This window comes from Panthera uncia, assembly GCF_023721935.1.
Source record: "Panthera uncia isolate 11264 chromosome A1 unlocalized genomic scaffold, Puncia_PCG_1.0 HiC_scaffold_17, whole genome shotgun sequence".
NCBI classification, from domain to species: Eukaryota; Metazoa; Chordata; class Mammalia; order Carnivora; family Felidae; genus Panthera; species Panthera uncia.
The window spans coordinates 45,399,629-45,412,775 of NW_026057577.1; the positions used below are offsets into that span (position 1 = coordinate 45,399,629).

Here is a 13,147-nt window from a genome sequence, read left to right on the forward strand (position 1 = left end):
TTTTGAAGTGTTCAGCTTCATACACGTTTTGTTTCCTCAAGAGTTTGAACACTTGCAAATCACTAGCTCCATAATTCCTCCCACCTTTATCTAATGTAATTAGTTAAGAAGTGGGTCATAGAATGGAGATTTATTCATCTTCCATAAATAAAGTTTCTGTAAAAATGACATTCACACCCAATTTTCTTTTGATCCCCATTAAATCGATGATAGTGAACAAAGTGACTTTTCAGTATTTGCTCTGAAGTCAATTGCTTTTAATGCCTGTCAGGTAATCCTAAAAACAAATTCCACCAACCTTTGTGGGGAATTTCAGACAAAGGCTACAAAGAAGCATTTCCACAAATGAACTGTGTACTTTGTACCCCAACTGTAGGCTACCTTTAGAGCAGGACAGTGCCACATGGCTTGTGTGCTGTTGATCCACATCCCACGCAAGTCTGTGTTGATGCCAGTGACCTGAGGAGACCAGAGAAGCCCTGGGTACGTTTCAGAGTCATTCATTTGTTCCTTCATTCACTTGTTCATTCACATCAAAACCTTATTAAACATGTAACATGTACGAGACACTATGCTAGGCTCTGGGCATCTTCTATTCACAGATCAGTGTTTTACAATTTGATTTCTTTGTTTAAAGTACCATCAAGGGCACAACACCTCTCGAGAGAGACTTTCTACTTAGCATTGGAAATTGGAGTGTGGCTCTGCAGGCAAAGTAGATTACTAAAGATTAATAAAGATATCAACAGTCTAAGGGGGTTCTAAGTACTCATTTATTCCAGAATGACCCTAGGACCTCAATTTGAATATATGGGTAATGGGGGAAAATGCCTTCTCTCCCGGGGATGATAATGGCAAATTTCTAGCAAAAACGATGGCTGAATATATGGGGCAAGGAAAACAGTATGTGTGTGGAAGGGAGCTGGAGAGCCCTGAGTTCACAGGCTGGCTCCAACATCTGTGAACCTGGATGTGTGGGGAAACCATTCAACTCCTCTGTGCCTCAGTGAGCTCACTCATAAAGCAGGTAACAGTGCCCTCCTCCCAGGTTATTGTGACAAATACGTACCACGAGAGCAGAGCCCTGCCCTATGTCTAGCATGGTCGGCACCTAGATAAGCACTGAATGAATGAACGAATGAATGGAAAGGGAGCTCATGGATAAGCTGGAGAATAGGAATGAGCATCAAGAACTTCAAAGAGGAAAAAACAGGGTGTCTTTTTTTCCTTTATACTTGCTTTCTTTTCTCTCTGGCTTGGGAGGGTCTGGAGAGCTGTGTGTGGAGAGACCCAATGCTATAAAGATAGCTTTTCTGAATTCATGGGGGACACACAAGAGGACGAGAATTCAGTTCTTTCCGAAATTGCTCAAGTAGGTTAGTCCTGTTTCTACAGAAATTCCAGAAAGTCAAATATCCTTTATTAAAGATACTTGTATTGAAGCAGTTGCCCTACTTTTAGATAGGAAATGATGCTTGTTGTTCACTTGGGCCTCTTCAGAAAAACAGGCCTCAGATTTCGTCCAGTAGCCCTAGGAGTTTGTCCAACCATGTTCTCCTCTTAACTCCTCCCCATGGCTTGCTTAGCTTCCCACTCCCGGTGAGGCTGGGGTGGGAAAGGGGAGCGCCATAAAGTCACATTTTCCATACTCACCCGCACAAAGAGTTTTCAGAGGTCACTGCAACTGTCTTTGAGGTACCTTATCCCTGGTCTCCCTAGCCCCCCAGCCCTGGCACACAATGATTTTATTTGCTCTGCTCTCCAGATAGTTTGGGAAGGTGCCGTAGAGGATGATTTGTGTATCTGCAAAAACTTCAAAAGTTATAGCCCTCTTTAAAATGACTTCAGCCTATCTCCTTAATGTGACAGCTTCAGTTTACTGATCTGGAAAATGGAACACAATGCCTTTGACACTGGGTGATGAAACAAGATAATGTCAGAAGATCACCGGTCACCAACCGGGTGCCAAGGAAAAGTTAATTTTGATTCTCAGTATATCACACAAGGCTCTGATCCTCACTTCATCATGTAGAATGAATTAATGTTGGGGCACCTGGATGGCTCATATGTGAAGTGTCCAACTCTGGATTTTGGCTCAGGTCATGATCTCACAGTTAATGAGTTCGAGCCCCATGGATTCTCTTTCTCTCTCCCCTACAACACGCACACTCTCTCTCTCTCAAAATAAATAAAGTTTAAAAAAAAGAGGATGAATTAATGGCCACTGCTTTTCATCAGCATAAGGCAAGCTGACAAGAGATTGTGTCACCAGTGTGTGTGAGACACGAGCATCTGTGGCCTTGGGCATAGCATGTGGGGTTTCTGGGGAACTGTATACCCTGGTCTGGGCCAGGCTGTCCTTTGTGGGGCTGCCACTGTGGATGGCATCCTAAAGGGGGCATTATTCCTATATTTATCCAAAATATCTGGCTTGAGTCAGCAGGTTAGGCCATGTCCTGCTGCCTTCTTACCCCTCACTGACAGTGTCCCTTGGGCATGGCACTTCTAGCTGTCTCCTCATCAAAGCCTTGGTGTGCAATCTTACCATGGTCATCCTTTCCCAGCTCTTGGCATGTCCCCAGTCTCAGTGACAGGATACACAGAGTCCAGATTTACAATATAAATGCATTTAGAGTCTAGACTTCTTCCAACAACACATGGAAGAGTTCGAACCAGTGGGGGAAACCCAAGATTGCAAATCTGTCCTATAGCCCTTAAATTAGGGAGCCAAGATGCAAGAAGCCAGGGTCAAGTTCAAAAGCTTCAGCCTTGGGCTCCTGGGCCAGGAAGGTGCCTGCTAGGATGTACATACCCCATTCCCCAGTCTGTTTTGTCCTGAGCTGAATTTTACTCCATCACATGGACAGGTTCTCATTCCCACCACTCCCCCATGCAGATGAGGACTTGGGAGTTATTAAGAAAAGGAGCTCAATTGTCCCCCTTGGCTTATCGTTACTAACCAGGCAGAGGAAAGCTTCAGCCCACCATTGGTTTAGATTAGCCCCTTCGTTTCAATATTATTAATTACCCAAGTTAGCATACAGCATGTCAACATCAAACCCCTACTTTTTTTTTTTGAATTAACTGTTTCATTTGCAACCCCATGGCTGTACCTGCTTTCTTTCATGTCTCTGGGACCAAAGCAGGAATACCTCACAGATTCGGTTTTAACTCTGACCAACCAAGTTACTATACTGGGGACTAACACAGGTGACTCCTTCCATGGGAGTCCACCAGGCTAATCTTTGGAGGTGACATTTCCATAATAACTTAAGGTTTGCCCAAGTTCTCTGTTGCATCCTGTGCAAAGTAAACAGAAGGGTTAATTTAGTTCTCTAATCTCTTGTTATAAGCCTAATTATTTTACATGTCTTCATTTCATTAATGAATTGCTGCTTTTTACATGCAGCTTCTTCCCCATTGCTTTTGTTTAAACCTCCTGGTGGGAAGGGATAGATTAATTTTGTTGTGTCTTAATGAAACTGTATGCTACATTAGATTTAACCATTTGGCATGCACTGCCAACATCACCATTATGCATAATGAATTATTTTTTGTGAGTCCCAAACTACTATAGACCTTCAGTGTTCTCCTTCAGATATTGTGACTGTGCAACGGGCAGGCACAGGACACCAAGCTTGGTCATTGCCCCTCGTGTCTAAGGAAACTGCCTTGTGGCTTTTTACTTTCTGTCACTTTCATGGAAGTGTCTAGATTTCCCCTTGTCATGAAGAACTCAGATGTCCAGTTGAGGTCCAGTGAGCATCTCAAATGAAAGCAGCAAGTCAATTTTGAGGTTGTGGGAGCAGAACACCATGCTAGGCACCTTGAGGCAAAATGTTGTTTGGTCCTTGTCTTCAATTTAAAACCACAATCACGCATTGTTGCTCCTGTGTCTGCAGGTCATCTGGGCTCTGCCGGTGTAGACTGGGCTCGACCGGTAGCTGTGCTTCAGTTTGCAGCGGCCAGAGCAGCTCTGTTCCTCATGTCTCCATCCTCCTGGGACCAGCAGACTAGTCAGTGTCTGTTTTTCTTATGCTGATGGCAGAAGTTCAAGAGGGCAGGTAAGAATGTACAAGACCTCTTAAGGCCTAGGCTTGGAACCGACACACTTTTACCCACTTATTGTTTGGTCAAAGCAAGTAACATGGCCAAGTTTAAAGACGAGGCCATGAAGTTTTCTCCTTCAAGAGTTAGCTGTGGCAAAAGTGGGGTTAAAGGAACTGGCAAATAATTGGAGCCAACAATTAAATTGTTCATATGTTTTTAAGGGTTGGCTGGGTTCTGGGATGTGGCCATCCCAGTTTTCAAAGCTGGAGCCATTTAATCCCACAATTAAGGTTGGCCCCAGCCAAGACTCTGGAACCAGTTTTGTCTCTAGGCAGGGGATTGAAGGATCTCAAGCCAGTGACTCTCTGGCTCATCACTGAGTTAGGCCTGATCCAAGTTCCATTAAGCCAGAACCACGTCCTGTCTGAGTTCCAGGTGCAGTGGGGAATGCATTTCCTGACCCTGAACTTGGGTTTCCCCCATATCTGCTGCTGACCCTACTCTAACACACTGGCCTACCAGCATGTTCCTAAGTCATCTTCTTGGTTACTTAAGTTGCCCTGCTTGCCAACCTTTGCTGAATTGACTTTGTGAATACTTGATCTTAAAACCACCAGTCATTATTCCTTGCCTGGCCTCTCCCACAGGACAGAACCAGCGCTCCAGAATGATTTCCAGATTCAGAACAGGGGACACCTGCCCTTTCCTTTGCTACTAGAATTGGTGTTTCACTGTCCTACCATTCAGCCTATACCTCTGATCCTGGGATTTCTCCATCTGGTGTCATTCATTGCTCCTAAATCCTAGCTCCAGACTGGAAACCCAGCTAGCAATATGGTGTAGACCATACCAGATTGCTACCAAAAAGTTGAAAGAATGTTATGCTCCCTAGGTTCTCTCCATGGGTTTGGAGGAAGGTGGGTCCCACGAATGGGTACACCCTGGAGCAATTGCTTGAGGTCAAGAAGGATGAGGAGCCAAAGAAGAAATAAGCAGTGAAATGGTAGCTCACTTAAAATTGTGTCATAGTCAAGGCTAAGTGCTGATTGTCCTGGATACAAAGACAATGAGTTACAAACTCCACCTGGATGGAGTCTTGATGACATGTGTGCTGATTCTTCAGTGTCACCTTGGACACCTTCCGGAGGGGGAGGTTGCTGTGCTGTTCCTAACTCAGGGCATTTGGTATCACCATTCCCTCTAGGAAGAACGTATTTTCCCCTGATATTTATATCCCTCCATCCCTCATCTCCTCCAGATCTGTACACAAATATCGCCTTCTCCATGATGTCTTTCCTGATCTCCCTACTTGTTATTGCTATTCCTACCCCTCACCCAACAAGGCAATCCCTCTCTTCCTTTCCTGCCTTATTTTTTATCAAGAACACTTATCACCATCCTGTGCAGTTCACATTTTACTTTTTGTTTTGTTGATTGCCTCCCTTCACTAGAATACGTGCCCCATGATTTGTCTCTTGGCCCCTGGAACATATTATAGATGCTCAGAAAATATTTGCTGAATGAAGGAGGAAAGGAGGGATAGACAGAAGCAATGGGAGGCTGGCCAGAGTGGGCTGGAAGATAGAGACAGGCCAAGACAAAAGCATGTATAAGTGCTTGAAGACTCACAGTCACCCTGAGGACACCAATGAGGTCAGCCCAGGGACTCCAAGGCACTGCTGAGCTTTAGCTTCCCCATTGCTTCTACTGGTTCCTCATTGTCAGCCTGTCAGGCATACTCAAGGTTCTCCACTCCTTGACCCAGAGCTGTCCTTGGTCTACCTTCTCCCCATCTTAACCACACTTGAACAAGTAGTCAGCCAGCACCCTGAATCTCCACTTACTTACCTCCCATGGACTTTGAATTAGACTTTGGTCCAGATATGTCTGCTAAAGGGAACTCAAACCAAAGTCCCAAACTAAATTGATCCCATTTACCCTGCCATCAGTCAGAGATCATCTTTCTCACCAACCGCCTTAATTCCAGGTTTTTTTGTAAGCACAGCATCTATTTGGATGTCCAGATAGAATCTTGAGCATTTACCTTTCAAAGGTGTACTGACTGCACCTGCTTCTGTCATTTCCTGTGCAACCACTGCTTCCACTCCCATCCTCCTCATCTCTTAATTGGCAAGTGTCCCAACCATCTTCCTTCTTTAAGTCCCCTTGAGCCCCATCCATTAACATTTCCCATCACCTGGGGGGCTTGTTAACATGGCATATAAGGCCCTCCATGTTCTAACTATTCCCTCTCCAGTCCCGTCTCTCTTCCTTGCTATTATGCTGAATTTTCTCCAGTCCTTTGCACAGACAGTCCCCCTGCTAGGCATTCCCTCTGCCACTCCTACTTACCCTTTAAGATTCAGCTCAAGTGTCATTATGATTTTGTCCATATTGCATAGCACATGTTCACTTTTTAAAAGCCTTATCTTCAATTGGATCAGCAATGTTTAAAGAATAATGGACTTGATATTTTTTCCCGATACATAGTAAATGCATAGTTATTAAGAATGTCCATCCACACAACCTCCAAAGATCATCTTGGATACCACCAAAGTCACCCCACTTTTTTAAAACAGTGGGCTGGGCCGTCTTGCTGTTTAAAGTCATAGAGTTGGAGGGGTGCCTGGGTGACTCAGTCAGTTAAACATCTGACTTCGGTTCAGGTCATGATCCCACGGTTTGTGAGTTCGAGTGCTGCATTGGGCTCTGTGCTGACAGCTGGGAGCCTGGATCCTACTTCGGATTCTGTGTCTCCCTGTCTCTCTGCCCCTCCCCTGCTCGTCTTCTGTCTCTCTGTCTCTGAAAAATAAATAAACATCATAGAGTTGGAGAGAGCTGTGAGAAGCCAATCATACTGCCTTTAGTAAGATCTGAAATATTATGCTTTCATGGTATAATATTTAAGTTGTTAACAATTATTGAGTGTCTCTTACATGCTGGGCTCTGTTCTGCATGACTTACTTATATTCACTCATTTAATCCTCATAATAACTATGAAATGAGACTAAAATCATCTTTATCTTACAGAAAAGAACATAGAGGCTCAGAGTGGTTAAGTAATTTGCCCAAGGTCACACAGCTGATAAGGGTTGACCCCTCTATTCAAACACAACCATTTGAGTAGAGTGAGATTATCACTTCTAACAGGTGTTAATGCCTCCAATAGTCTATAGATGAGACTGTTCTTGGCACCTAAACTTTGCTGTAGTACAGCCTGTTCTTGCTGGTGGAAGGAGGGATGCTTTGCTGGAAGGCTGCCAGGACACTCAGAAAAGTAACCTCTTGAAAGTGGACAACTCAGTAGTCTATGACTCTCTAGTCTTAGTTTAAGAAGTTCTTTGTGGCAGGAGCCAACTTGGTATCACTTTGATAGAATCCTCGGCTGCTGGCCCTTTCTGCTATCCTGTGCGTTTTTTTGGTCTCCAGAGATAGCCTGAACTTTCCAGCTCTAAGCAAGAAAGCTTTGGAACCAAATCATCCATGTTCTTCTTGAAACTCATAAGCCCAACCCCTGTTGAACATATTAGAGAATTTTGTTCTTCTGCAGAACAGGTTCTCCTACAGAAGAACCTCAAAGCCAGAGGCTGAGCTCCTGCTCCTACATGTCACTTGCCCTATCCTAAAAAAAAATTCTGGCTTGAAATATTTATGCACCTGATTGTTTGGAAGTTTTGTGGAACCTGCATGTGTCAATTAAACAGCTCATTCCTGTCACATGCTTGTCACATTCACTGGGAGCCTGCGTGTCACAGCTTTTGAAATGACGCAGCCCAGATGCTATGGATCAGCTCAGTGTCTCTTGGAGAAACCCATGCTCAGCTATATCCCTGTGGGTGATAAACAGGATGGATGTCCCCATCCCCTGATAAAGCACTTCTATCTATAAACGCATAACTCAAAAGGAATTACCACCAATATTCTTTTAATTGGAAATATCTTTCTTCCTCCTAAGCAGATACATGCAAGCTCCTTTTCTGCAGAAGCCATCCATAGAAAAGGAACATGTGTGTGAAAGACAGCCTGTTTAATCTTTCCCTGTAATCAGCTCCCCGGAGCCCAAATGCTGAGTCTGTAAAAGTTGCAAGCCCAGGCCACTCTTCTGCTCACTCCTGCTAACGACTTACTCGGCCTGCCCTGCCCCTTCTTCCTGACTTTGGCAATGGGACTCCTTGGAAAGCCAGCACTTTCCACCCTAAGGGAGATTCTCCATCAAAATCAGACACCCTAGAAAAATAGAGCTTAGGCGAAGCGGCTTTTCTGATCCCATTATTGATAAGCTCTTAGAGCTCATCAATGAAAATTAGAACTTGTTAATCCTGTACATTTCCCCCCTTGATTTTTAATTACAGAAGAAAGAAGTAATGGATAACTTATGGGGCTACAGAGACACTGAGGCTGTCAAGAGAAAATTAAATTTACGGTCAGAGAGTTTTGTTTTCTCAAGTGTCCTTGTAAAATGCAAAAGAGGCTCCTGGCATCACCAAGGCAATTCAACTGGTTTCCTAAACTGGCAGGGTTTTCCTCGAAGAAGCCCTCCTTCATTTGCCAAGAGAGTGTATTAATGACAAGGACTGGACCTAAAGGGAACTCATTCAGAAGAAAACTGCATTAAAAGAACATTAAGGGCGATGTTTTAAAGTCTGATTTAAACTCATGAAAGCAAGGAGATTTATTGTCGAAGCCAAATCGCCAAGCTGACGCGCCCTGCCTGGTAATGCATTCCGATTGGAGCACAGGGGATTGAATCCGTTCAGAACCATCGCTCACCGGGGCCCAGGCGCTCCTGCTGGGGGAGAAGAAGAGAACCAAAGTGGGACATGGGCTGGGGGCAGCCACATTTCTGAAAGCAGATAGGCTGACCTCCCACAGGGGCCGACCCACCAGGGAAGCAGGAGGAGGAGGGCGCTGCCAGCTGAGGTCCGCCTTGACATTAGCACAGAGCTTAGCAGCCTTTGAGCTTCCCAGCACAGGCCCACGGTTGCTGGGGTGCTGCTCCCTGGGGAAGCTGGAGGCTCACCAGGATGTTCCAACCCCTCTCTTCTGACTCCTCAACCCCTCCTGCGTTATCCTCTTTGGCAGCCCCTCCTGCAAGCGTTTAGACCCACGGCAGAATGGTCACCCCTCCCTGTCCAACCCATTGCTCTGTTTCACGTGACCACACTCTGCTTTGGAGTAATGCAACGCAGGTGTCTCACCTGGGCTGCAGACCTGGACTCCAGCCAGAAGGCCAGCTGCTTGCTACCTTGCAACTCAGGATCTGATTTCTAGCTTCGGAGTGTCAGTACCAATGTTGGAAAGGCACAGCCAGTCACCCTAGAAAACTCGAAGAACACAGCCTCGAGCCTGTGCTCTCTATCCCCATCTCGGTGCAGGGGTGCTGCCAGGGTGCCTCCCACTGCTCCCGATGCCAGCTTTTATGGTTCCCCCCTCCGTAGCCTCATATCTGATCTCAGTAGCTGCAGCCCTGCAGTTCAGCTTCGTACTTTTTTATGAAGCCTTGGAACTGATTCTGTCTCATGTTTTTCCTGGTGTTTCAGTGCCTGGACAGATACTCACTTCCTGGTATCTGTGCCTCTCTAAACCTTGTGGAATCTTTACCATGTCTGGATGCAGGTTTCTCTTTTCAAGTGGCTGAATTTGGACAGCCAAGGGGCTGTCCGGATGTGGATGTGAAGTCATCTGCCAAAATTACAGGAGCCAAGAGCATCACAAGAGGAGAGACAGAAAAGCCTTTGGTGAAGGCAAATCCAGGGTCCAAGACCAGGAGAGCCCATCGGAGTCAGTGTGCAAACATGCCTCAGAGAATTGGGTGGCAGGAGAATGGGGAGTCCAGGCAGTTGGCACAGGCTGTGTGACCCTTTCATCATGCATCTCCTTACTTGTACATTGAGTGCTTCACAATATCACTGATCATGAAGCTATGGAAGCAATAAATAATATAACAACTATGTAAATGTTAGGAGAAACAACTGGGGAGAAGGTGGGAGAGGACTTCTCAGAGGCAGTGGCCACTCAGAGTTGGGTTTTGAAAGGAAAGTAGAAATTTGCCAAGATAGGAAGTGGGTAGGAAGTGGGGGTGGGTTGAGGTTTAGCTCAGAGCATGACTGGGGTGGAGACATGTGGCCAGTTTCCTTTGGGGAGCAGAGAGCTGTGTGGAAGACGAGACTGGAAATGTCCTCAGGAGCACGATCACAAAAGTTCTTGGTGTTATGCTAAGAAACCTTAACTTTCTCATGCAGCCAATAGGAGGAAGCCATTAAATGTATTTTAGGTAGCTTCCGAGTTAGTACTAGTCCAAGGTGGCTAAACCCCCACAACTGACCAGACTGCTGGCCTACTTGGGTTAGAGAGGGAGATACTGGAGGTGGGGCCCGCTGTGAACTTCCTTTCCAGAAAACGTCTCATAGGTTCCACATTTTGCATGTGATCTCATGGAAGTCATGGACCTAAAGCTATTTCTGGGAAATAACTTGTTTCCTAGGGAGAATTTCATTCTTCTTAGGGGATGTGTGCTGCAGTGTTTAAAGATGTTATGTCACAATGCCTGCGACTAATTTTCAAATCATTTGTCAGCACATTTTTGCAAGTGTGTGTGTGTGTGTGTGTGCGTGTGTGTGTGTGTGTTGGGGAGGGAGAGAGAGAAATGAAGAAATTGAGGCAAGATGTAAACAGTTGATGAATCTAGGGGAATAGTATATGGATGTTCATCACAATTTCTTTCAACTTTTCTGTACATTTGAAATTTTTAAAAAATAAAAGCAAAGCAAGCAAAACTCTCGCTCAAGGCAGAAGTAGCAGGAATGAATGTAAAGTGATGAATTTTATTCATTTATATTCCTTCACCACATACTGTCTGAATACCTACTATAGTTGTTCAATATTTAGTCGGAACAATCAATAGGACTTAGTGCCTGACGGGAGGCGAGTGGGGGAGATGATGGAGGAGGTGCGGTAACGGAGCGCGAAGTAGCCGGCGTGAATGACGGCTGGTTCAATTAACAAAGAGACGAGAAGTCAGAAGGGCAGCAGGCCGGAGGAGGGGAGAATGAGTTCAGTTCTGTGGACAGCATTTTAAAAGGAGTGTTGATGAACTTGAATGAGTTAGGAAGAGACATCAGAAGCAAGGTACAAGAGAAACAGGGTGGGCCAAGGACAGGGATATATTTGGGAGGAGGTGAGGGTGGGTGTTGTCTGCAGTTGTCTGCAGACAAGAATAATATTAGGAAGTGTTGTGGACTAGATTCACATGACCTGAGAGGGCTATATTTGGAAGATGGGAGACAGTGACAGAGATAGTTTTGGGCTCAGGGTGTACAGGGACTTGACCCCAATCATACTGTTGGACAGCGTCAGTCTCAGAAGACAAGTCACTAGGTGTCGAATGCTGGGCATCAGTCACAGGTCAGGAAGGCAGGGTCTCTATTCTCAAACAGCTCCCATTTTGCCATTGGATCTTCACAATCAATACCGGGCAGAAAACAAAGCCGTATTGCTTGACACAGACCTTCAAATTCTTAGAAAACCTACAGTTGTCTGTTCCTTGTCTTCCCATTTCCATCCAGGCACTTAGAAGGACGACAAGTCACAGCAGATGCAAAAATTCACAGGGTGTGTTGTGGCAAATAGAAATCCCAGGAGTCCGAGGTAAGTAGCTATTTCCAAAATGTCACGGACCCTCCACAACCTCTCCTGCCTCCGTAACAGACAGTGCAGCTAGGGAGGACTGGCCTTCTGGAGAGACAGTTGAACCTGGCCTTGAAAGGGAGATAGGAATGTTCCAGGGAAAAGGAAAGAAGACATTCCAAGGTGAACGATGTAGCAGAATGGAAGCTAAACCATCCCAGTCGCCCTCCCCTGGCCTCTCTCAGGAAAATAGGCTTGAGAATTAAAAGAAAACCCAGACAGTAGAACCCTACTTTCTTCCAGGCTCTTGTCTTCTTTGACCTGAGTCCTGTACCAGGGCTATTTATTTATCTCCCTGGTTTAGGGGCTTTGCTCTCGGTCAGAGGTTGCAGGGTAAATCCCCAGACTCCCATTCTGGAGATGTTTCAACTCGAGTACCTACAAAATTTGGGGCCCCAAGGCTCGTTTCGCTTTCAGTTGCTCTCCTCCTCATCCTCCAACTAAGCCCAGAAACAACGATGTGAGCTATGTCCCTCAGTTCCCAAAAAACAGCTCTGGCTGGCTCCCCTGCTCCCCAAGGGGAAATATGAAAATTGCCTTTTAAAATTTCTCAGTAGACAAGTCCTTGTGTCATTGACACCCTCCTCCTCTCTTAACATCTCCTTGGCTAACATTTGTGGAGCACTTTCTATGTGCCAGGCATCTTGTGGGTTTTTTACATACATTTCATTTCCATAGCAGCCCGATGAGGAAGGTGTTATAATTAACCGCATCTACAGACAAGGAAACTAAAGCTTAGAGTGCTTGAGCAATTTGCTCAAGGTCATGCCGCTGAGATGACAGAGAGTGGATGCCAGAATCACGGGAGATGGATTCCAGTACACAAGCTCTTAAAAATCCATGCGAGGGGCGCCTGGGTGGCTCAGTCGGTTAAGCATTTGACTTAGGCTCAGGTCATGATCTCACTGGGTTTGTGAGTTTGAGCCCTGCATCAGGCTCTGTGCTGACAGCTCAGAGCCTGGAGCCTCCTTCAGATTCTGTGTCTCCTCTCTCTGCCCCTCTCATGCTCATGCTCTGTCTCTCTCTCTCAATAATAAATAAACATTAAAAAATTTTTTAAAATAAAAATTAAAAAATCCATGTGACAGCTACACTGGCTCATTCTAGAGGGCCTCAGTCCACATCCTGAACACAATTAAAAAAAACAAAAACCAAACACTGAGATACTGCTACTGTGCTTTGGGCTTTGTTCTAGGGATTTTATATGTATCAATTCCAGTAACTTCAAAGCCACCTTGTGAAGGAAGCGCTGTTATCTACTTTTTAAGGATAAACAAATGGAGGCACAGAGAGGTTAAGTGACTTCCCTGAGGTCAGAATTTTAACTCAGGCGGTCCATCCCGTAACTGTATTGCTGTGACATCTTGCCTGAGAGACAAGTGTATAGAGTATACATGTATAACTTGCAAGG

General features: G+C 45.3%; 1 long non-coding RNA gene across 1 annotated transcript in view; it reads left to right on the forward strand.

The window, feature by feature from the left end:
• Nucleotides 1-277: 277 nt before the first annotated feature.
• LOC125935669 (uncharacterized) overlaps nt 278-13,147 on the forward strand; it is a 56,387-nt gene continuing 43,517 nt past the window's right edge. Inside the window, exons 1-2 of the long non-coding RNA XR_007461753.1 lie at nt 278-483; nt 3,903-4,064. This is a non-coding gene — a long non-coding RNA (uncharacterized LOC125935669). The remainder of the gene's footprint in view (nt 484-3,902; nt 4,065-13,147) is intronic.